Here is a 24,472-nt window from a genome sequence, read left to right on the forward strand (position 1 = left end):
CTGATACCTGGATGGACAGAGAACTTGGAAGAGTGGGCCCAGTGGATAAGACCAGAGCAATCTGAGGTGGGGACGTATGTTTTGCTGGTTAGTGACCTCCTCAGTGTCCCAGGAAAGACCCCCAATAGTGTGCTTGGGTGGCAGGATGAGAGCCGAGGTCTTGTTCGTGTTGACTGCAGAGAATTGGGGGGAAAGGGCGTCTGGCTTAGTGTTCTGGGTGATAAGAGATTGAGAGGTTGAATCGGGAAAAGAAAAGCAAATTGAGACATTTGGCTGACTGTAGCTCAGACAGGCTCTTATGATAGGTCCAGACTAGCAATGGGTGTTTAGCGCCCTCCAACCAATGCTGCCACTCCTCCAAAGCAAGTTTGATCGCTTGGAGTTCCCGATCCCCGACATCATCATTCCTCTCAGAAGGGGATAACCTGCAGGACAAAAAGGCACAAGGGTGAAGTTTCCCCTTCAGAGTTCGCGCGTTGGTATAGGAACGCACCAACCTTGATTTAGAGGCATCAATACCAAGAACAAACTATTTGTGGGGGTCGGGCTGGATGAGGACAGGTGCTTGGGAGAACCTCCTCTTCAGGCCCAGGAATGCTGAGTTGGCTTCGGGGGACCAAGAGAAGGTGGTCTTGGCCACCTTCCTATGAACCTCTGGAGCTTTTTGCGGGTGTTGGGGACTGCTTTCATCGTCTTTGGATCCGTGCGAAGCTGTCCGCCCTCTAGGATGTAACCGAGTAAAGAGACACATGGCTTGTGGAACCAACATTTCTCAGCCTTGAATCAGGGCTTTAAACACAGCTGGGGCATTGCAAAGGCTGAAGGGAATGACCAGGTGTATGACGTGCCCAATGGGGGCCTTAAAAGCAGTCTTCCATTTGTCTCCCTGGCGGATCCGAATGAGATGGAAGGCTTTGTGGAGGTCGAGTTTGGAGAACACGGTAGCATCTTGAGCAAGTTCGAATGCTGACGACAGGAGGGGTAAGGATACCTATTATTGATGATTTGGAACAGTCCTCTGTCGGCAAGGACGGCTTGCTTCGGCCGTGTATCGACTACTAAGAAGAAACCTGCCTCCAGGGGAGATGACTAGTGGCAGATAATACCAGCAGCGAGTGATTCGTGGACGTTTCTCTCCATGGCTTCTCTTTCCAGACGGGAAATATTATACTCGACTGGAAGGTAGCAGTGCCCCAGGGAGAAGATTTATGGTGCAATCGAAGGGGCGGTGAGGAGGAAGAGAGAGAGCCTTGTTTACTAAAGACTTGCCGGAGCTCATGATATTCTTCTGGGACAAGACACAAGTCAACCGGGTCAGTCTTGTCGGGGTTAGCAGGAGATAGACTTGGCACAACATAACAACCCCATTCAACCCAAATGCTGATCAATGACACTGACAACGAACCCCAGTGTCCAAACTCCCCTAGTTAAAAAGCGTGGGTTTAACTGAAAGAATGGGATCTCAGCTACAAGCTGCTGAAATAAGGTTCAACTGGTGGGAGGCACTGCAGTCAATCCAGAACATGGTGGAGGGATCATATAACTTTCTTCGCCGGCAAAAACCTTGCGTTCCCCAAAAAAGGTTGTTTCTGCAGCATCACTGTGGACTCCTTAGTCGACCGAGTCAGTCTGCTGTCACCAAACAAGTCCTAGATAATCTGTTCGGATTGCAAGAACCATGAAGGTCACAATTTCGATTTATTTAAAAATATTGATTAAAAGTAATAGGCTCTATTTGTCTGTTTTATTATAGTATTTTTTCATTCGGAAGACAAAGCTTAATATATTGCCTGCACAGATTCCTTTTCACTTTAAGTATGGCTTTTATGCATTTCATGCATGCAACGGTTTTGGCAGGTGAACCTTATCTATATTTTGTTGTTACAGTTGCCTCACTGATGACCGTAAACATTCAGCTTGCGTACATGTTGTTGCAATATGGAAGTTTATTCCACTTTTTGTCAAAATGCTTCCTGGTGGATGTGCTGGGAAAAACATGAATGCAACGTGTCTGTTAAGGTTCCCAGTTTCAAAGGTCATAGACTGTTGTCAAATCTCATTGTGGCAAGTAGACAAGAAGCAAAACAAGGTCAAGTTTCAGAGATAAGATTTGACATTGCTTAATGCAGCAATTTTGCATTTGCATGGTGAGTCTGTGGGGCTACTAAAACACAAATTGTGTGTTTTATTAACTACTTTGCCATTAGCACAGAAGCTACATAAAGGTAGAAAAAATACCACCAAAAATAGGAAAATGCTGCTCACCAATACTCATGATTTTGCATTATCGGGAACTTGGCAATGCAAAGCAAAAAAACATCCTTTTCCTTATGCTTCTAAATACCTTTCTTTGAGCGGTACGTTTGTTTTTGCATCACTGTAGCAAATGGCATTCATTGTTAAATGACCTAAGTGCTGAATAGGAACTACCTTTTGTTTCCTTGTTTACCTAGATCCCCATTAGCAAAGGCATTTTTATTAAGTATCTATTAATTTATATTTTCTCAAAGTCTGTGAAACAACTAATGCTCTCTGAAGAGCTTCAGACCCTCTGTCTCAACTCCCTACATTTACATCACAATTAATTCAACAAAGTGAGGAATACTATCTTTACATTTTATAAGTAGCTTTTGTAGTGATCCCAAACCCTGTATCTCCTTTTGATGAGGTTGTTTATTTTCAAATGGGACAAATCATGTCATGTCTAGGACTTTATAGTTATTTTTACTACAATTCTGTCAAAGATTTTATACACATGGGAAGTGAAGGAGAACTTTGTGCATTATTTGCCGAATGTTACAGGAAAAGTTAGTTGGCAATCTGAATAAGCTAGTGCTTTGTGTTACACACAACCAGATATGAGATAGCATGTAAGCAGGAAGATGTATCATCTATTTCTTTGGAAGCAAATAGGTATCATAATGGTATCATAATTCAAATTATAAAGCATTAGCAGAATCATTTTTCATTTTCAGAATCTGGCAGCATATGTTAACTCATAGCTAAAATGAATAGTAAGTAATCCAAACTACATTTTCATTTTCTTCTTGCAGACTGCTCATTCTGTGATTTAATCCACATTGAAAAGAAAAATACGTTTACAATTTAATTTTCAAATTTCAATTAGATTGGTCAAATTGGAAAAATGATATGCATTAGCGGAAAGGCTTTTCCGCTTTTTCAGAATGTAGCCCTATAGTTTGACTCATCTCGAAAATGACTAATTCAAACTGCATTTTCATTTTCAAGTACCTCCGTGCCAAAAAGGTATCAAAATTCAATTTAGAATTCAGAACTTTTTCCTGACAGCTGATTGAGACTTGTTAGCATGGCACTTCCTAACATTGTCACACAAATCATACAATAACAAAACCAGATAGAATTGCAGAAAAGTTCTGAATTGGACAGACCTTAGCAGATGATAGTTAGTTTGATTGAACATTCTGCCCTAACAGACACCGTTATCAACAACGTTGCCCAAGCCAGCCTCGGTCCTTCATCAACTCAATGCGGTGGTGCCTTTCCTAGAAGGGGATGCCTGGCGATCAGTATACCTTTCAATGTGATCGGAACGCGTACGTGTTTCATAGCCTCAAAGTGAAGGGCATGGAAGAGCTGTTCAGTACTGAGAAGAGGTTAGCAATGGCAACGTTGTTGATAACAGTATCCTGTAAATCTTACAATAATGGAATCAGATAGAATTGCAGACAATAACTGAATCAGATACAGTGACAGACTTGAGCAGATTATAGAGCGCTTTGCTGAATACTCTGCCCCAAAAGATACTGCTATCACAGTACGTTTCAATCACATCGAACTGAGGAAGCTTCTCGGATGAGGGGTGAAACGTCTTCTAGTGAAGACAACAAGAGGATTTTGACAAGAATTGATCGTAAGGGATGCTGATGGCCGGCCGTCCCCTTCCAGACACTACTGCATCGACTTGTTGAAGGACTGAGAAGACGTTACCTGTGCAACGTCTTTGATAACAGTGTCTGTTAGGAAAGAGTATTCAGCCCCACTCTCTGCAATCTACTCAGGTCTGTCATGGGCATCCTATTCACAAATCAGAGAGTGAACGAGTGCTATGGGAGTGTCATGCTAAGATGTATCGGGTCAGCTCGCCGGAAAACAGCTGAGGGTGGTCTGTATTCTAGTGCCCAAACAAGCCATGAAGTAGAACCGTGGTCTCTATCGTCACTCCACTGCACTGCTTGGGATTGCAAATCCAAATTGAATTTTGATACCTTTTTTGTGCAGCGGGAAATGGAAAAACCTTTTTTTTTGTTTTCTTTTTAATTGCATTATAATATGTGCAACTTCAAGAAGTAAATGAAAATGCAGTTCGGATTACTGATTACTCATTTTGGTTCTGAGTCAACCCTACATGCTGAAAGTGAAAAAGCATTTCTGCTAATGCACTTCAGTTCACAAATTTCCACCCATCTAGCCATCTTCTCCCGCTTATCAGGAGTCAGGTCGCAGGGGTAGCAGCCAGAGCAGTGAGGTCCAGACCTCCCTCTCCCCTGCCATATAGTCCAGCTCAAGCCTCAAGGCAACCCCAAGGCGTTCCCAGGCCAGCCTCGAGACATAGTTTCTCCAGCATGTCCTGGGTCTTCCCTGTGGTCTCCTCCCAGATGGACATCCCTGGAATACCTCCCCTGGGAGGCGTCCAGGAGGCATCCTGACCAGATGCCCAAGCCACTTCATCTGGCTCCTCTCTATGCGGAGGAGCAGCAGCTCTACTCTGAGCTCCCCCCAGATGACCGAACTTCATTTCCGCTGCTTGTATCTGCGATTTTGTTCTTTCAGTCACTACCCACAGCTCGTAACCATAGGTGAGGATGGGGCAATCTCCCATGCCCCCTGCCAAGAGTGTAGAGCTGGTCCACTGTTCCACGACCAGGAAGAAAACCGCACTGCTCCTCCTGGATCTGAGGTTCAACAACCCGGCAGACCCTCTTCTCCAGCACCGCTGAATAGACCTTACCAGGGAGGCTGAGGAGTGTGATCCCCCTGTAGTTGGAGCACACCCTACGATCCCCCTTTTAAAAAAGGGGAATCACCACCCTGATCTTGGAAGACTGGAAGTTGTTCTCCATAGTCTCCCCAAACTCCTCCCATTCCTGAGCTTTTGCCACGGCAACCATCAAAGCTGCATGGCGCTTTGCCTGCCGGCACTTGTCAGCTGCCTCTGGAGCCCCAAGAAAGGCCTGATAGGACTCCTTCAGTTTAACTGCATCCCTCACTGCTGTAGTACACTAGAGGGTTCGGGGGTTGCCGCTCCGACGGGCGCTGACTGCCGTACGGGCGCAGCTCCAGTTAGCCGCCTCAATAATGGAAGCATGAAACATGGCCCATTCTGACTCAATATCCCCCCACTCCCCTTGGGACGTGGTTGTACCTCTGCAAGAGGTGGGAGTTGAAAGTCCTTCTGACAGTGGACTCTGCTAGACAAGGTCGATCAAAGACATAAGGTATAAAGCCATGGGGGTTGGGTGCATAAGGTGTGTTGGTGCGAAGTGCACACATGGACACCTTTATGCCTGAACATGTTGTCTGTAATGGACAATCCATGATGAGCACAGAACTCCAATAACGACACATTGCTTGGGTTCAGATCTGTTACTCGTAATCACGCCCCTCTAAGTCTCACTGTAGTTGCCCATGTGAGTGTTGAAGTCTCCCAATATAACGAGGCAGTAGGAGCGCTCTCTAGCAGTCCCACTAGGGACCCCAAGAAGGGGGGGTTGGGTGCATAGCCACAAACAACCGCCTCCACCTGAAGGTGGAGGCAGGCTACCCTCTTGTCCACTGGGTTGAATGGCAACGTACAGGCGTCGAGATGGGGGGCAATCAAAATGCCCACACCTGCCCGACGCCTCTCACCGGGGGGCAACTCCAGAATAAAGAGTCCAGCCCCTCTTGAGTGGCCTGGTTCCAGACCCCACGCTGTGCGTTGAGGTGAGTCCGACTATATCTAGTTGGAATCTCACCACCTTGTGCACCAGCTCGGGCTTCTTCCCTGCCAGAGAGGTGACATTTTTCCTGACTCCAGGAGGGGACCCCGGTGACCCGTGTCCGGGCAAGGGAAAACTGGGTCCAATGATTGTCCTCTTCGTGGGAGGTATTCTGAGCCACACTTTGTCTGGTCCCTCACCTTGGAGCTGTTTGCCTTGGCTGAGCCTTCCTGGGGCATAAAGCCCCTGACAACATAGCTCCCAGGATCACTGCGACACGCAAACCCCTCCACCACAGTAAAGTGGCTGGTCACAGAGGGGAGTTCACAAATATGACATTTCTAATTGAAATTAGATCATTTGCAGGGGTAATAAAGTAATCAATACTCAATCAAAATACATTTCTGATGGGGATCTAGGTGAACAATACCGTGCCATACTGTATTCTTTGAAACAACTCTTGGGGTGCCAAGCAACATGTGTCCAGGGCTTCAGTCAATAACTGAGAGAAGGAAGTACAAGATAAAGCAATACAGATGATACATGGATAAGACTGTCCCCTCCAATTTTCGGCCATTGTACTGTGGAGACTCACCATCACCATGAAGAACAAATCAATTTATACAGACAAGAGTGGGTGTTTTTATAGAGGTCGATTTTGTTATCGTTCTCTTGTGTCACAGCCTGGTTTTGCTATGCATTTTTAACATGATGCAGTCTGTAACAAACAAGCTGTATTGATATTTCTATTTCTATGAATCTAGCTTTAATTCTATTTTACGAATCACTCTAAGTTTATATATTCTATCATGTCAACTGATGAATGCCTCTGATACAATTTATGTAGTTTTTAAAGACCCTCAAGGATGCTGTAGTTCAAATAATAGCAAGGGTGTTGGCATCCTCATCTGGTGATATTAGGAGAAAGTGAGACAGATCATACTGATCTCTAAATACAGTACCTGCAGCCTGATATTTGCACATATGGAACTGACATCCTGCCCTAAGCATTTGGTTTGAGACATTGCCCCATACAGTCACTATTAAGGAATAACTGGTGCCAGACCTAATTAGCATTGATTGCACCACTCTCTGCTTTCAGGGTGGAGAGAACAATGTCACATTAGTCATTACTGAGCAGTGACCTCAAAACTATGGTGCATGAGCAGAGTATCAGTAAAACACACTGACCTTTATGCGAAACAGAGGTTGCTTGATGATGAGAAGGGACAGCAGCAGAAGGTGAAAAGACAAAAGATTTTTTGTAATTCCTAAAGCGTCCTTTCAGTCATGTGACCTTCCAGTCCATCAGACCACAATAGCATCAACTGCTGCCATGTTATTTTGCAGTAATTATTTCATGGAATTCTGTTTGTGCTTCAAACAGGCATAGTGTATAGCAGCTTATTGGCAAGGAGGAGGCTGTAAGAGGGTGACAGTTTGTCATTTGAACCAAAACCAGAGTAAAAGATGTAGTAAAAGTAGTAGTAAAATAGTAAAAGATGCCCATTGAAATATTTACATTCACATCTTTAAATGACAGTAAAATGTTTCGGGATTGATCATCTTGAAAACCTAATAGGTCATAGTAAGCAAAGCAATTCTACCAAAAATTCTTTAAACAGTATATTTGGCCAACATCCCTAATATGAGGCTACATTTCACACAAAACAAAGCTGTTTTATGCTTCATATCATACTTCTTTCACACTTCTAATGGCGTTAGTATTAACTATGTAGGTCCAACAGTGAGAGGGCAGAAAAAAAGTAGTGATATCCAAAGAAATAGATATAATAGATAAAATAGATATTAAAACCATGAGTAGATTCAATTGTCCATAAAATGGAAGGCAGCCTCATATTGTACATATCCAGCTAGAAAGGGTTGATATAAACATAAATCAAGGTTATTTTCAAACAACCCCAGTTATGAGGAAGATGTGAGACAAGAACAACCATCATGCATTCTTGTGAGTGTCCCGACTGTGGGCACTGAAGACGATGGAGAGTGGAAATGCAGTTACAGTAACAGTTACAGTTACCACAGGTACATCACGACCACTGTGGTAACTGTAGAGTTCCTGATTAATTCTTCAGCAGTCTTAGAAAGTGAATGGATGCCTCAGGAATGGAGAAGAACTGTTTTTTTTATTTTATTAATCCATTGCAGGAAATGATTTCCCTGCATTTAACCCATCATGGATGAACCACGAGCAGTTGGCAGCTACTTAGCAGTGCCAGGGAAGCAGTTTTGGGGTTCAGCTCAACTACACTTTGACAGGCTTGGAGGAGCGTGGGAATCACATTTAATTTTATCAAGGATTAAACCTGAACCCCCTTCTTGTTTGCAGTGGTGATGGACAGGCTGACTGATGAGGTTAGACGGTAATCTCCATCGGCCATGATGTTTGCGGATGACATTGTGATCTGTAGTAAGAGTAGGGAGCAGGTGGAGGAAAATCTTGAGAGGTTAAGGTATCCTCAGGAAAGGAGAGGAATGAGGGTGAGATGCAGCAAGACAGAGTACCTGTGTGTGAGTGAGAGGAACCCAAGTGGAGTGTTGAGGGAAAAGGGAATAGAGATGAAGAAAGTGGTGAATTTAAAGTACTCAATGCCATTAGTTCAGAGTAATGTTCAGAGACTGTGGTAAGAGCGGTGAAGACATTGGTTCAAGATACTGGTTGGAATTGATGGAGTCAGGGGTAATGTGGGTATCAGCCATAAAAACGATGATGATATGAGATTGACTTAATGATCCCATGCTTTGGAAATTGCTTTGCAGCAAGACATACAAGGACAAGGCAGTGACGAGCGAGATACAAATACAAGTAAAATAAATAAAGATAAATTGATAAATAAACTCTGAAGTGTAAAAGTATATAATATAATCTATAAATAAGGTCACTTCATATTTACCTATGGACAGGAATAAATAATGAGCAAAGTGGCTATGTCAAGTAGCGCAGTAACTGATTAGAGTGAGTTATTGTATAAGGTTATGGCATGTGGTAGGAAAGATTTCCTGTGTCTTTCCGTTCAGCAGCGGTGCTGTAACAGTCTACTGGGGAACCTGGTCCACTGTATATCCAGTGTGACGTTGAGGGGGTGGTCTGGGTTGTCCATGATCGATGACAGTTTCTTAAACGTCATCCTTTTCCCCACCGTCTCAAAGGTGTCCATCCCGGGACCAAGCACAGTCAGCTCTCCTGATGACTTTGTACAGTCAGTTGGAGTCTCTTGTTCTGATGCTTCTCCCCCAAAAAACAGCTGCAAAAAAGACGACACTGGAGACAACAGACTGACAATAGATCTCTGACATATTGCTGCTGACATTGAAGGATCTGAGCTTCCTGAGGAAGTACAGTCTGCTCATTCCTTTTCTGTACACAGGCTCTATGTTGGATCTCTGGCCCAGTCTGTTTGTCAATCACGACACCCAGGAATCTATAGTTCTCAACCATCTCCCCCACCTCACCCCAAATCTGTAGAGACTGCTGGCATGTCCATCTTCCTCCTGAAGTCGATCACCATCTCCCTGGTCTTGCTGACATTCAGCCTCAAGTGATTCCGTTCAGTCCAGTCTAAAAATCTGTCTGCCATCATTCTGTACTCCCCCTCCCTTCCCCTCCTTATACACCCTACAGCAGCCGAGTCATCCGAGAATTTCTGTAAGTGGCATGTCTCTGTGTTGTACTGGAAGTCGGTGGTGTACAAGGTGAAGAGAAAAGGCAAAAGCACGGTCCCTCTGAGGAGCTACAGTAACAGTAACCACAACATCAGACAGAACACTGCCCAGACAGACAAACTGTTGCCTGGCCGTCAGCTCCTCGGTAATTCAGGAGATCACTGAGCCGTTGACGCCCATCAACCGCAACTTCTCGGCCAACAGCAGTGGCTGAATGGTGTTGCAAGCACTGGAGAAATGAAAGAATGTAATTCTCACAGTACCTCCTCTGCCATTCAGGTGCAGATGAGCTCGTTGCAGCAGGTAGATGACGGCGTCTTCAAATCCTAAGTGGGACTGACAGGCAAACTGCAGAGGATCCAGCACCGACTTCCCCTGTGGCCTCAGGTGGGCTGAGACTAGTCTCTGCAGGACCTTCATCACATGAGATGTGAGGGCAATTGTTCGGTAGTCTTTGAAGTCTGATGGCAATGACTTCTTAGGCACGGGAACCAGGCAGGACATCTTCCACAGCACTGGTACTTGCTCTTGGCTCAGGTTGTAGAGGTGTCTCAGTGCCGGGGACAGCTGGTTGGCAAAAGAATCTTGGGCGAGATGCCATCGGGACCTAGCCTTATGCTAGTGGTGTCTAGCTGTCTCCTGACTTGGTCTGTAGTCACAGCCACAGGGGGGCGTGGGACAATAACCTCAGTGGGTTGCAAGCGTGGTGGGTAGGGATATTGGTGTCTTCATCAGGTGGTGGGGATTTGGAGGGGGGGTTGTTGAATGGTTCTTGTGGATGTGTTAGGGTCTGGACGTGTTTGGGGGATTACAGACGGAGCGTTGAACTCCAGGCCCCTCACTGAATGAAAGGAAAGGTATACAAGACAGTGGTGAGACCAGAGAAGGAAAAGAGAGGAAGCAGAGGTGGAGGTAGCAGATATGAAGATGTTGAGGCTCTCTTTTGGAGTGACAAGGATAGATAGGCTGCCAAATGCAGCCACGCAGGAGATGAGAAAAAGTGTAGTGCATTGGGAGGCGTTTAATGGTTGAGATGGGCAATGACCATAAACGACTCATCTGGATACAAGAATAACTATCCTGGGATTTGTTCACAAGGATACCGCAGAAAGATCTGCTGAGAGGAGGAGTGACGACCTGGCTTATTATTGGTGTGGTGGTGATTGTGAAATTGGAGACAGGTGTGCAGTGTCGGTCTTCTCTGCTTGTTGCCGACGCTTGATGGTGCGCTTTGCTCAGGCAGATGCGCCTACATCAGCTGCAACAGTGTCTGGAACAGGAGGGGAATGTTGCGTGGCATATACATGTGCAGATCCCAGTGCTGTAACAGACAGCACATGTTGTTTTTTTCTTTTGGAAATAAGATCAGAGAGGCCAGACTGAGATAGTTAGGTCATAAACAGAGGAGGAATAGTGAATATATAGGTAAAAGGATGCTGTGGCTGGAACTGCGAGGCAGGAGGTCTAGAGGGAAAACCAAAGAGAAGATTTATGGATGTAGTTAAAGAGGACATGAAGTTAGTTGATGGGTGAGACAATAGGGTTAGATGGAGGAGGTTGATTGGCTGTGGCAAACCCTGTAGGATTTTCAGGAAAAGGAAGCCAAACGGAAATAAAGAAGGAGAATGGAGATCCAGGAACCTTTTGGACTGAAATGGATTAGTTTTTCTGGCCACATCATCCAGCCTGTGGTGTGTCTTGGTTTCTTTCCTAGAAAAGCAGGGAAAATAATGTAACTATGCTGGCAGTATGAAGTGGGCACACAAATACATATTTTATTGCCTGTTTATATATTGTATAGTTATTTTATTGCCTATCTGTATATTTTATATATATTGTCTATTTTATACAGTTTTATATTTGTATTGTCCAGGACTACAGATGGAAATTAGCTATAAGCTATAATCTGGTACAAACATCTCTGCCTCTGTGCTTAATGTATTTGTACACTGTCCTAATAAACTTCTAAACAAACAAACAAACAAACAAAACAAGAAAACTAACTTCAGAATATGTTAAACAGGACTTGAAGCAGCAGATATAACTTGTGTTATCAGACACTCTCAGAATTATTTTTGTCCTGATAAACATACAAAATATTACTCATTGTCATTTGATTGGCAGCAATCAAAATGTTTGTGGTTTGCCAAAACAATAAGGCAAAATGCACCCAGTAACCATCCATCGAGTAAAACTGCTTGAGGAGGGGACACAATCTGTGCATCCATCATGTCTCGCAAATGTTGCGAGAGTGTGAGAGAATGACGGAGGTGAAATCTCTTTATTTTGAGCGGCTTTAACACAGTCACTTTGCACTTCTGATGTTGGATGGCAGTGAGTGTTTGTGTTCGTCTATGAGTTGTCGGTCTTGCACTGTTGTGTGTATCTCATCCCACTTGTCACATAGCTGGCGGCTGGCGGTTGTTGCCAGTGTGCAGGAGCAGCACATGGATGTCGCAGTGACATGGCGCCTGGGGAGGAGCATGGCCTCGCTTACTCTTGCAAAACAACAGGCCTCGTGCTGAAATATTGATGTGATGGAAGCGCACATTGCCCCCCATGCCACCCCACCCCCCGACCCTCCTCATAACATATCTATGCAATATGATAGAACAGAGTGAAAAGAGAACATTCGTATAACACTTATAAATACTCTCCGAAAACACCAAAGTAAAACTTATTTGAAACTCCACTGTCTGGATCCTAATTCAGTTATTCAGGTTATTACAGTCATCTTGTCTCACAAAAGTAAGAAGATAAAAATATTGGCTGCTTAAACCATCCAATTACTTCCAACTATTGGGAATATGTTTACAACCTACTTAAGCATTTTACTCCAATGAAAAATTGCTCTTGAACTTCAAAATGCAATGAAGGGGTGTTGTAATCAACTTTCACTGATGTGCCACGACTCCATTTCACCTAACAAAATACTTTCAGACAATAAGTTGGGTTTTACCTTAAGTTTTACCAGCACTTTTGCTGTCATTAGAGTAAAATGCGTCACTACTGCCATGGATCTCTACAACGATACAGGACAGTAGTTTACTTCAGAATCAAGCAGCCATCTGCCAAGTGTGGCAGTATCTCATTTTATACACATATGAGACACAGCCATGAGACTCTTGCTGACGTGCAAGAGGCGTATTCGTGTTTTGTGTTATTCGCTAGACTGAAGGAGTAGGTTTGTGGCTGAGCCAAATTAAACTCTGTAGGAATTTTTAAAATGGGTTCTTCTTCTCGCCCGAGAAAATTAAAGAGAATGGCTGACAATCACTGTTGATTCAGACCATGAAGTGGAGAAGTCATTCAACCAAACACTCTGTTCTCAACATATTGTGTTGTTCTGAACAACTGTCATGGTTTTTTCAACCCTGCCTGCTAACTAGTCTTTACTCCTCACTGTCAAGTGTGCTAATTGCTGTAAATAGCTTGTAACGCCAGGGATATAATTGACCCGCATGAAAAGCTACTCAGTGTATCTCATATTTGGCAATGTAGAGAACACTTCATCCACCTCATTTGTATAATAGCCCATTGTTGTTGTTACCAATTAAACCCACTTAAATACGAAGGGGTGTATTACGTTATCTGTGGAACAGCAAACAATAGAAATGAACCGAGTTTGCTGAGAGGGTCAATATTCATCTTTAGATTGAAACTGAGATCGATAGGCTGCTATCTTGATACTGATTGAGAGATTGTGTTTCACAATTTTGAAAAAAAGTAATATGATGAATCAACAATTTATTCAAGCAGTCAGTGTTTTCTGTGTGTGTGTGTGTTGGGGGGTCAGCGCCCTGGCAGCCTGTTAGACCTTCTTCCTGAGGGCAATGGTGCAAAATCAGTCAGTAATTGTAGCATGTTTTATTTTACTGAAATAGTGCAAAATGACTGTTAGTCTGAAGGTCAGGGTTCAGTATTTAGTGTCCAGAGTGTTTTATTGGGCGGGAGGAGTGGAAGCCTTACTGCATATATATGACCGTCTGTGCACCTGGATATACTATGATGTGATCCACTTAGTTGCTTTGCTTTATTAATTCTTCGCTGGAGGACTTCTAATTAATGCTATGTCCAATGAAAAAAGCCACTGTTAAATAACAGTTTAATCAATACAAAATTAAACAAGTTGTAACATTTCAGAAGACCAGTGAAATTATTTAACTTCAGTATATTGTTAGGATGTAAGGAAACAGCAGGGAAGTTAATTTTCGGGACCAGATGGGAAGTTAAAAAAAAATCTGCAAATCTTGACACAAGGGGTTACACAAGCAAATAGCTGTTGGGAAAAGAAACTATGAATTCATATAGAATAGATGTTCAGGAGTCACACATTTGCTGTGGGATATGAGTCCATCCAATTACTTTTAAAAAGAGAACATTTTAAAAAGAGATGGTTTGGAGCTTTGTCACTGTCAATGTTTTATTGTAGTTCTATTTAATATTTTACATGATTTTCCTTGCACAACCTTTGTGAATGAAGTCAAATGAACTTGTCTAATGAATTATTGCTTGAGAATGGGCCGAGGTAACTTCAACAGAAGGCAACTTATTAACAGAAGCACAAAAGCAATCTATTAAAGCACCTATTTACAGTAAATAGGTGGCATGGGTGTGCTGGTATACCATCGTTTAAAACAAAAAAGAAATGCATTGGCAAAAATGTTAGAACTGCTGATGTAAATACCTCCAGATTTGAAGCTCCAGAAAATTAGAGATTGTGAACAGCTGTTGTAAAAAAATATAGGACCCATTTATTTAGAAAGAATCATTTCATCTGTTAATCTTCCTTTGAGTCATTGAAAAATTTTCTATCCATTCTTTCATTATTCATTCATTATCTATACTGCTTGTCCTGCAGTAAGGGAGGTGGGGGTGGGGCACGTTTTGAAACCAGCACAAATAGAAACATGCAGTCTTTCACTGCTTCATTCAGAGAGAAAGGTTAGAATTAAACAGGAACCTTCTTGCAGTGAGAGGGAAGCTTTAACTACTGCGCCTCCATGTTGCTCTAAAATGTAACTATTTCTTGCATAATCTACATAGGTTCATTATAATTTCTAAAATTAGCTCTGCCTCTTTGTTGTTTTTTTTTCTAAATATATGTTAGTTTCTCTCTAACTGCAATCAGACTCGAACCTAAACAAAATCAGAACCAGAATATTTTATTGATCCCCCAGGGGAAAATTGCTTTTTGTTGAAAGCAGCTCCTGCTACAGAGTCACGTGGGGAAGATTCAAAATAGAACTTTATATCAGAATAAAGAATAGAATATTGAATAATAAAAATAGAATAAAAAGAACAGTAAAGATCAAAAGAAATAAATAAAAATCATTATTAAAAAAATTAAAATAAAGTCAAAGGTATGTGACATGTATACATGAAACACAGTATCAATGCTATGTAAAAAGTGAGCTCCATCCTCAGCTCCCTTTCTCCACTATACAGCTGCCTTGATACAATGGTGCAGTTTCCATGGCAGCTAGAGCATGCTAAGCTTTAGGATAACCAGGAAGAAGGACAGGGAATAATCACACGCTATGAGGGGCTATAAATAGTGAGTGGGACTTAATCCTGAAGATTATTCTCCAAGTTCCTCAGTGATGAGGCAGGTAGGATTTGGTGCTGGAGGGGATATTGTCATTGAGTTTCATATATATCATCCAATTCAACAACTTTCCAAAACTGTATATAGGCTGGAGATTGTATTTTAGAGAGTGTAATAATTGCTTTTTAAATTCCAAGCTGCGACCGGTAATGAACATCCTACCAGATTGTGATTGGTAATAAATAAGTTGTAAATGGAAACTGTGACACAAGCACCATTGTTATCTCTTTAATTCTTAATCTCATTAATTTCTGTTATCTCTCTCTTCAATTAACCACAACCCAGATGTTGTGGTTAATTGACTGCCATCCATAGAACACAGATACCTCTGGTTTTTCTCACTATCTCTGGTGAAATGCTCAAAATGAGGCTGCCATTAATGGAAGGAAGGAAAAAAATATTGCTTTTTTTTAAATTTTTTTTAATTTCAGTTTGGTCTTCAATTACAATGTGAGGTTAAACACTTAACCTTGCAGTACCCCACAGGTGGGATGTGAGTTTGAGGAGAAGGAGTTCTTGAATGAGCTAGATGAAGTGATGCAGAGTATCCCTAAAGATGAGAGAATGGTAATTGGTGCAGACTTCAATGGGCAAGTTGGTGCAGGCAATAGAGGGGATGAAGAAGTGATGGGCAGATTTGGTATACAGGATAGGTACCCAGAGGGACAGATGGTGGTAGATTTTGCAAAAAGGATGGAAATGGCTGTCGTAAACACATTTTTTTCCAGAAAAGACAGGAACATAGGTTAACTTATAAAAGCGGAAGTAGGAGCAGGCAGGTAGACTACATCTTGTATAGACAAGGTAACCTGAAAGAGATCAGTGACAAGTAAGGTAGTTGTAGGTGAGAGTGTAGCCAGACAGCATAGGATGCTGGTTTGTAGGATGACTTTGGTGACAAGGAAGATCAAGAGGACAAAGGCAGAGCAGAGGACAAAGTGGTGGAAGCTGAAAAGGGAGGACTGTTGTAGGGAGGGTTTTCAGCGAGGAGTTGAGAAAGACTGGGTGGTCAGGGAGAGCTTCAACATGAAATGGACAACAACAGCTAGTGCTATCAGGGAGACAGGTAGGAGAGTACTCAGCGAGTCATCTGGAAGGAAAGTAGATAAGGAGACTTGATGGTGGAATGAGGAAGTGTAGGAGTATATACAGAGAAAGCATTTCGCAGAGAAGAAGTGGGATACTGAGAGGACTGAAGAGAACAGACAGGAATACAGGGAGATACAACGTAAGGTAAAGATAGAGGTAGCACAGGCAAAAACAAAGGGCGCAGGATGACCTGTATGTTCGGTTGGACTGTAAGGAGGGTGAGAATGATCAATACAGGTTGGCGACACAGAGAGATGAAGATGGAAAGGACGTACAACAGGTCTGGGTGATTAAGGATAGAGAAGGAAATGTATTGACAGATGCTAGAAGAGTGATGGGATGATGGAAAGAGTACTTTGACGGGCTGATGAATGTGGAAAATGAAAGAGAGGCAAGGATAGGAGAGGTGACTATTGTAGACCACAAAGTAGCAGAGATTTGTAAATGTGAAGTTAGGAAGGCATTAAAGAAGATGAAGAGTGGAAAGGCAGTTGGTCCCGGTGATATACCTGTGAAGATGTGCAAGTGTCTTGGAGAGGCAGTGGTAGACTTTCTGGCTAGATTATTCAACAGGATCTTAGAGAGTGAGAAGATGCCTGAGGAATGGAGACGAAGTGTGATGGTGCCCAATTTTAAGAATAAGGGGAATGTGCAGAATTGCAGCAACTATATAGGGATAAAGTTGATGAGCCATACAATGAAATTAAGGGAAAGAGTAGTGGACCCTAGACTGAGAGCAGAAATCAACATTTGTGAACAGCAATATGGCTCCATTAGAAAATGCTAATAAAGACGTACAGAGAAGGCCAGAGGGAGCTACATTGTGTTTTTGTAGACCTAGAAAAAGCATATGACAGAATGCCAAAGGAGGAACTCTGGTATTGTATGAGGAAATCTGGAGTGGCCGAGAAGTATGTTAGACTGGTGAAGGACATGTATGCTAGCTGTGATATGGTGGTGCGGTGTGGTGTAGGGGCAACAGAGAAGTTCAAGGTGGAGGTGGGACTCCATCAGGGATCGGCTCTGAGCCACTTCTTGTTGCACTGGTGATTCAAGGGGCTGACAGATGAGGTTAGACAGGAATCTCCATGGACCATGATATTTGCAGATGACATTGTGATCTGTAGTGAGAGCAGAGGACAGGTGGGACTGGCGATGCTGTATGGACTAGAAACAGTTTCAATCACGAAAAGACAGGAGGCACCTGAGGTATGGGGTACCAAATCCCATTATATAGGCTCTTCCGTCCCTGTATGACCGGTGTCAGAACTTTGTCCACATTGGCAGCAAATAAGTCAGATTTGTTTTCGGTGACAATTAGATTCACCTCCTGGGCTGTCCTTTGTCAAAGATTCTGTTCATAATATTCATGGACAGAATTTCTAGGCACAGCAAGGGTGGTGAGGGGATCCGGTTTCGTGATTGCAGAATTTTGTCTCTGCTTTTTGCAGATGATGTGGTCCTGTTGGCCTCATTGGTCCAAGATCTCCAGCACTCGCTGGAGCAGTTTACAGCCGAATGTGAAGTGGCCAGAACGAGGATCAGCACCTCCAAATCCGAGACCATGGTTCCTCAGGTGGAGTGCCACTTCTGGGTCGGTGATAAGGGTCCTGCTTCGGGTGGAGGAGTTCAAGTATCTCAGTGTCTTGTTCACGAGTGAGGGAAGGTTGGAATGGGAGATCGACGGTGCGGCACCATCAGTGATGCGGACTCTGCACAGGTCTGTCGTGCTAAAGAAGGTCGATCAACATTCCTACCATCACCTATGCTCACGAGTTGTGAGTCGTAACTGAAAGAAGGAGATAATGGATCCAAGCGTCCAAAATGAGTTTTCCCTGCAGGATGTCCAAACTGTAATTAAGAGATAGGCTAAGGAGTTCGGCCATTCGGGTGGGGCTCAGAGTAGAGTCACAGCCTGTCCATATGGAAAGGAGTCAGATGAGGTGGCTCGGATATCAGGCGGTAGAAGATGGATGGATGGATGGATGGATGGATGGATGGATGGATGGATGGATGGATGGATGGATGGATGGATGGATGGATGGATGGATGGATGGATGGATGGATGGATGGGTGGATGGGTGGATGGACGGACAGTTCATCCTGCCCTTCCAGCGCGTTTTACCCTTTTCGGATTAATGTTCACAAAATGATTGTATTTAGATGAAAATTAGGAATCTGAACAAAATAATACTGTTACAGAAAATATAAAAACAGAAGATAATATTTCCACTTTAGAAAATCTGTAGAGGAATGATAACAGTTCCCAATGTCTTTCTGCTGCTGTTTGGTCACAGCTTTCAGTTTTAGAAAAGGGCATAGGATTGTGTCTCTGACAGACTGGACTCAGGACTGTTGTAAAGGCTGTAAGGCAACTATTGCATCAGACACCTGTGATCTGTTGCAAGCTGTAGCTCATCATAGTAGGTCAATGCTCCTCACAGGATAATTCCATTTAAACTGTCGATGGATTATCTGCTAAAATAAACCTGCTCAGCTGATTAGGTCATAGCATGTTCAGTGTTTAACCATTGGTCAATTTGGGATTGGTTTACATTTTGTTTTTTTGAACAGAAGCCACTGAAAGATGTTTTACTCTGTTGCCTGCTCATTAATATTCTGCAAAAAAGTGAAATAGCTATAATTTTTTCCCTTAACTTCTGTATTCCAGAACAGAATGTAGTCTGCTTCCAGGCTTTACTGATAATAACCCCTGGAGCTGCAAAGGAAAATCCTCCCCATTGTATTGCAGGACTGCCAATCCAGCAAGACTGAAGGATGTATTAAATGATTATTCAGGTCTTTTTCCTTCTGATCTTTTCTCCATAAACATGGTTACTCACGCAGATCTACAATCTTAACAAACAACCTACTGCTCTCTGGATATAGTGACCTCAACATGAATCTCTCAAAACATCACACAGAAAGTCAAACTGAAGCCAATAAGTATAAAATAACTTTGAACAATAAATATGTATGTGCTGAAATAATTAATTTCAACCCCGGTGAACCTCAGCTGTTTTTCAAGATGTAATTAGACTATTACTTCACAATAGATTTTTGACAGGCTGGTTGCTGAACAGACACTTGTCCTTGGTCTGATCAGACAAAAATGCTCTGTAGGACAGTACAGCCAGCACAAAAGTGCCTTAAAATTAATGAAATGAAAAAATATAAAGTAATCTGTTATTTCTAACACTGTTCCAGATGTATGGAGGACCTCTAAATGACATCTCAATAACCTGCACTCTTACAGTCAATCCTTTACTGTAAGAATAATATGAAATTAATGAAATTAATTATGTGTAGAAAAAGTGCCAAACAGATAATGTCAGCATGATTGCAGTAAATGCTTTACACCTAAACCATGCAATGTTACAAAATAATTGAATAAATTATACTATATTGACTAAACCCTCTGTGAAGGTTAATTGTTATCAAAGGCATGACCTTTTGTTGTCAAATCTTGTAGTAACTGGAGTTAAGTTCCTTGAAGACAGTTCACCCCTCATCCGAGGTGTGTATTAATATCTAACTGATGATGGCAAACTCCCAGTCTATAATGTATCAGGGTTTGGGGTGGGCATTGGTCCAATTTGAGTGAGGTTTGTTTTACTTATGAGTGTGTCGTTAGGAAGCAATTGGATTGAATGGGGTTATTATTGTATGTCAGTGTATGCATTGTTATTTTGATATGTGTGTTATTGGGAAAAGTGAGGTTGTAATTCAGGCAGGGCACTTGAATTGGGGCTGAGATGGGAATTGCTGGGATCTGGTGCGGGTTGTTAACCTCTTTGGAAGTGTTATAGGTTGCAGATGGTTTTGCAATTAGGTGCATGTCCATCAATCTTGGGATGTATCTCAGTACCGTATTGTATGTGCAAGAAGGGCTATGTCGGAGGACTTGTCCTCTCTTCAGTGAAGATTTCTTCGGTTTTACAAAGATGGCTTATTTGAGTCAATTGTGAGAAGTAAAGAAGCCTCTCAGGTCAGGAGTAAAATTTCGTCAAGAAACCCAACAAGGGCCAACTGCTATAACAAGTTTGACAATAAATACATTACTAAAAAATAAACTAACAATGATGTTATTTTGTATTGTTGCCCTGCAGATTTCCACATACTATTGTGCCTTACAAAGCGTGATTTCAATAAATCATTATTATAATTATTACTTTGTCAGGCAGTGTTCATTATGTACAGGGAAACCTGTGCCACTGTAGGATTAGGCAATATATGTTTTTAATGTGACAGATAATTTGACCAAGTTCAGCTGTGCAAACTCTTGATGGTCAACGTACATCCACCTATGTGTCCAACTGGGTTACTGCATACAGTTTTGAGTTTGTGCTTGAATAATGTTTGACTGAAAATTTAGAGGCGCACGTGCATTTGCAGCTTCAGGTGAACATAATGTTTACCCTTTGATGAACAGGGCCTGGGTCCTCTAGAGTATGGCAATACAGTAAAAGGGGGTAGAAAAGAGCAGAGGGAGTGAGATAAGTGAGAACAGAATGGAACGGTCATATGTCTACCTGCTACTGGTGCTTTTTTCTGCAGCGTTGCCATAGCAACAACAGTTCACCCAATTTGTGTGTGCATGCGCTGGTGTGACAGGGATGTAATTGTGGGTGTCACCAGTGTAGCCTGGAGCTGCTGGTTACCATGAGAGCAGACAGACAATTCTTATACTTCACTGATGAATTTTTTTCTCTCGACACCCAAATCACTGAAAAGATCAGAGGTATGGAGGAGGGGTAGTGAATATATTAATAGAAGGATGTTAAGGTTGCAATTGCCAATCAAGATGCCAAGAAAAAGACCAATGAGAAGATTAATGGACAAAGTGAAAGAGAACATGAAGTTAGTTGTTGTGTGAGAATAGAATGAAAAGAATAGGGTTAGTTGGGGGAAGATGATCGCTATGGCGACCTCTAATGGGAGCAGCAGAAAGTAAAATAAGTCGACTTTGCTGCCTAACGTGGAGATTTTGTGATAGACAGGAGGGGAGAGGGGAGGACAGGGGCTAACCTTTACTGAGGTCAAGCCTTAATCTGATCAGTCTCACTTTTCAGGTAATATGTGAAAAACTTCAGCAGGTTTGAGTTATAATAATATGCATTATTTCCAGCCACTGAGTTTTAATTTGGACAGATGATGCAACAGCATACAGTGTGTCCACCATGTGTCAATCTGTCCTCAGTGTTTTTGTTGCATTTACACCTTCATTTATGTAAGGTTAAACACTTATCCTTGCAGTACCCCGCAGGTGGGATGTGAGTTTGAGGAGAAGAAGTTCTGGAATGAGCTAGATGAAGTGATGCAGAATATCCCCAGAGATGAGAGAGAGAGTGGTAATTGGTGCAGACTTCAACAGGCATGTTGGTGCAGGCAACAGAGGGGATGAAGAAGTGATGGGCAGATTTGGTAAACAGGATAGGAACGCAGAGGGACAGATGGTGGTAGATTTTGCAAAAAGGATGGAAATGGCTGTAGTGAACACTTTTTTTCAGAAAAGACAGGAACATAGGGTGGTAACAGCGGAGGTAGGAGCATGCAGGTAGACTACATCTTGTGACTGCAAAGTATTCGTAGGTGAGAGTGTAGCCAGACAGCATAGGATGGTGGTTTGTAGGATGACTCTGGTGACAAGGAAGATCAAGAAGACAAAGGCAGAGCAGAGGACAAAGTGGTGGAAGCTGAAAAGGGAGGAGTGTTGTATGGTTTTCAGAGAGGAGTTGAGAAAGACTCTGGGAGGTCAGGGAGAGCTTCCGCATGAATGGACAACAACAGCTAGTGCTATCAGGGAGATAGATAGGAGAGTACTTGGTGTGTCATCTGGAAGGAAAGTAGATAAGGAGACTTGGTGGGGTGGTGGGATGAGGATGTGCAGGAGTATATACAGAGAAAGCATTTAGCAAAGAAGAAGAAGTGGGATACTGAGAGGACTGAAGAGAACAGACAGGAGTACAGGGAGATACAACGTAAGCCAAAGATAGAGACAGCAAAGGCAAAACAAAGGGCGTATAATAACCCGTATGCACGGTTGGACAGTAAGGAGGGTGAGAATAATCTATACAGGTTGGCGAAACAGAGAGATAAAGATGGAGAGGACGTACAACAGGTCCGGTTGATTAAGGATAGATAGGGAAATGTAGCAGTTGAGTTCCAGACTAGATTATTCAACAGGATCTTAGAGAGTGAGAAGATGCTTGAAGAATGGAGACAAAGTGTGATGGTGCCCATTTTTAAGAATAAGGGGGATGTGCAGAATTGCGGCAACTATAGAGGGATAAAGTTGATGAGCCACACAATAAAGTTATGGGAAAGAATAGTGGACACTAGACTGAGAGCAGAAGTCAACATTTGTGAACAGCAGTATGGATTCATGCCTAGAAAGAGCACTACAGATACAGTATTTACTTTGAGAATGCTAATGGAGAAGTACAGAGAAGGCCAGAGGGAGCTACATTTTGTTTTTGTAGACCTAGAAAAAGCATGTGAGAGTGCAAAAGGAGGAACTCTGGTATTGTATGAGGAAATCTGGAGTGGCCGAGAAGTATGTTAGACTGGTGAAGGACATGTATGCTAGCTGTGAGACAGTGGTGCGGTGTGGTGTAAAGGTAACAGAGAAGTTCAAAGTGGAGGTGAGACTCTACCAGGGATCAACTCTGAGCCCCTTCTTGTTGTCAGTGGTGATAGACCGGCTGAAGGATGAGGTTAGACAGGAATCTCCATGGACCATGATGTTTGCAGATGACATTGTGATCTGTATTGAGAGCAGAGAACAATTTGAGGAAAATCTAGAGGTGGAGGTATGCACGGAAAGGAGAGGAATGAAAGTTTTTCACAGCAAGTCAGAGTATGTATGTGAATGAGAGGAACTCAGGTGGAACAGTGAGGTTACAGTTGAGATCAAGCAGTAGGAGGATTTCAGGTTGACTTGGGGTCAAAAGTCCAGAGCAACAGAGAGTGTGGAAAAGAAGTAAAGAGACGGGTTCAAGCAGGTTGGAATGGGTGGAGAAAAGTGTTGGGGGTACTATGTGATAGAAGACTATCAGCCAGAATGAAAGGAAAGGTGTACAAGACAGTGGTGAGACCAGCGACGCTGTATGGCCTAGAAACAGTCACGATGACAAAAAGACAGGAGGCAGAGCTAGAGGTTGCAGGGATTAAAATGCTAAGGTTCTCTTTGGGAGTGGCAAGGATGGAGAGGATCAGGAATGAGTCTATCAGAGGAACAGCACATGTTAGATGTTTTGGAGAGGTCAGATTGAGATGTTTCAGTCATGTACAGAGGAGGGATAGTTAATTGGTAGGCGGATGCTGGAATAGGAGCTGCCAGGCAGGAGGTCTCAAGGAACACCAAAGAGAAGATTTATGGAAGTAGTGAGAGAGGATATGAAGGTAGTTGAGGTGAGAGGAGGATACAGAGAACAGGGTTAGATGGAGAAGGTTGATTCGCTGTGGCGACCCCTGAAGGGAAAAGCCGGAAGAAGAAGAAAAAGAAACACTTAACCTTGCAAAGTATATGTTAATATGATTGATTATCTTTTTGTCATAATTCCATAGTCATGACTCGGTCACTTCTTACTGTAGAAATTCTAATTGATACATTTCTGTAAGGGGATCCTTGTAATATATGACTATGACTGGAGGTTAGCTCTAGTGTAACACAGCGCTCTGTGCGTTATAGCAGCAGGTCCTGAGATGACCGAGGTGGAGCCCGTGTTGGACTTTGCTTCTTCTGGACGTTCAGGAAGGAGAAATGCCTTGCCAGACATCTTGGGATCTCCAGCAGGCGTCAACCCAGGAGATCTGCCTCTCAAATTGGCTGAGATGTCACTCAAAGGTAATGCAGTCTATATTTTCAGACTCCGTCAAAATTACACCGAATCAGAATCTGTCACATGCAGTTCTCTTTGTGTTTAGCATCTCTAACATCCTACATGGAATGATTTTTTTTCAATATCCCCCAAGAGGACCAGTCATGTATCAATCCAACATTAATACACTTTCTGTTACAAAGCTAGTATCCCAATCTGATCCCAAAATGCACCCCTAAAGACCAGTGCTGGACCATTAGATTTTATGAGTCCAGTATGTAGTTTCATATGCTCGTGACTTTAGTACA

The 24,472-nt window shown here is 42.8% G+C and overlaps 1 long non-coding RNA gene across 3 annotated transcripts in view; it reads left to right on the forward strand.

Annotated features, from left to right (window-relative positions):
* The window catches only part of LOC147216405 (uncharacterized), a 31,639-nt gene that overhangs the window by 1,732 nt on the left and 5,435 nt on the right, over window positions 1–24,472 (forward strand). Inside the window, exons 2-3 of one of the 3 annotated variants that reach the window (XR_015109156.1) lie at window positions 9,924–10,074; window positions 24,038–24,190. This is a non-coding gene — a long non-coding RNA (uncharacterized LOC147216405). The remainder of the gene's footprint in view (window positions 1–9,923; window positions 10,075–24,037; window positions 24,191–24,472) is intronic. The other 2 variants (XR_015109154.1, XR_015109155.1) reach the window with 2 other exon arrangements.

This window comes from Fistularia commersonii, chromosome 30, assembly GCF_037954325.1.
Source record: "Fistularia commersonii isolate RoL2024-O1a breed Wild chromosome 30, RoL_Fcom_v1.0, whole genome shotgun sequence".
NCBI lineage: Eukaryota > Metazoa > Chordata > Actinopteri > Syngnathiformes > Fistulariidae > Fistularia > Fistularia commersonii.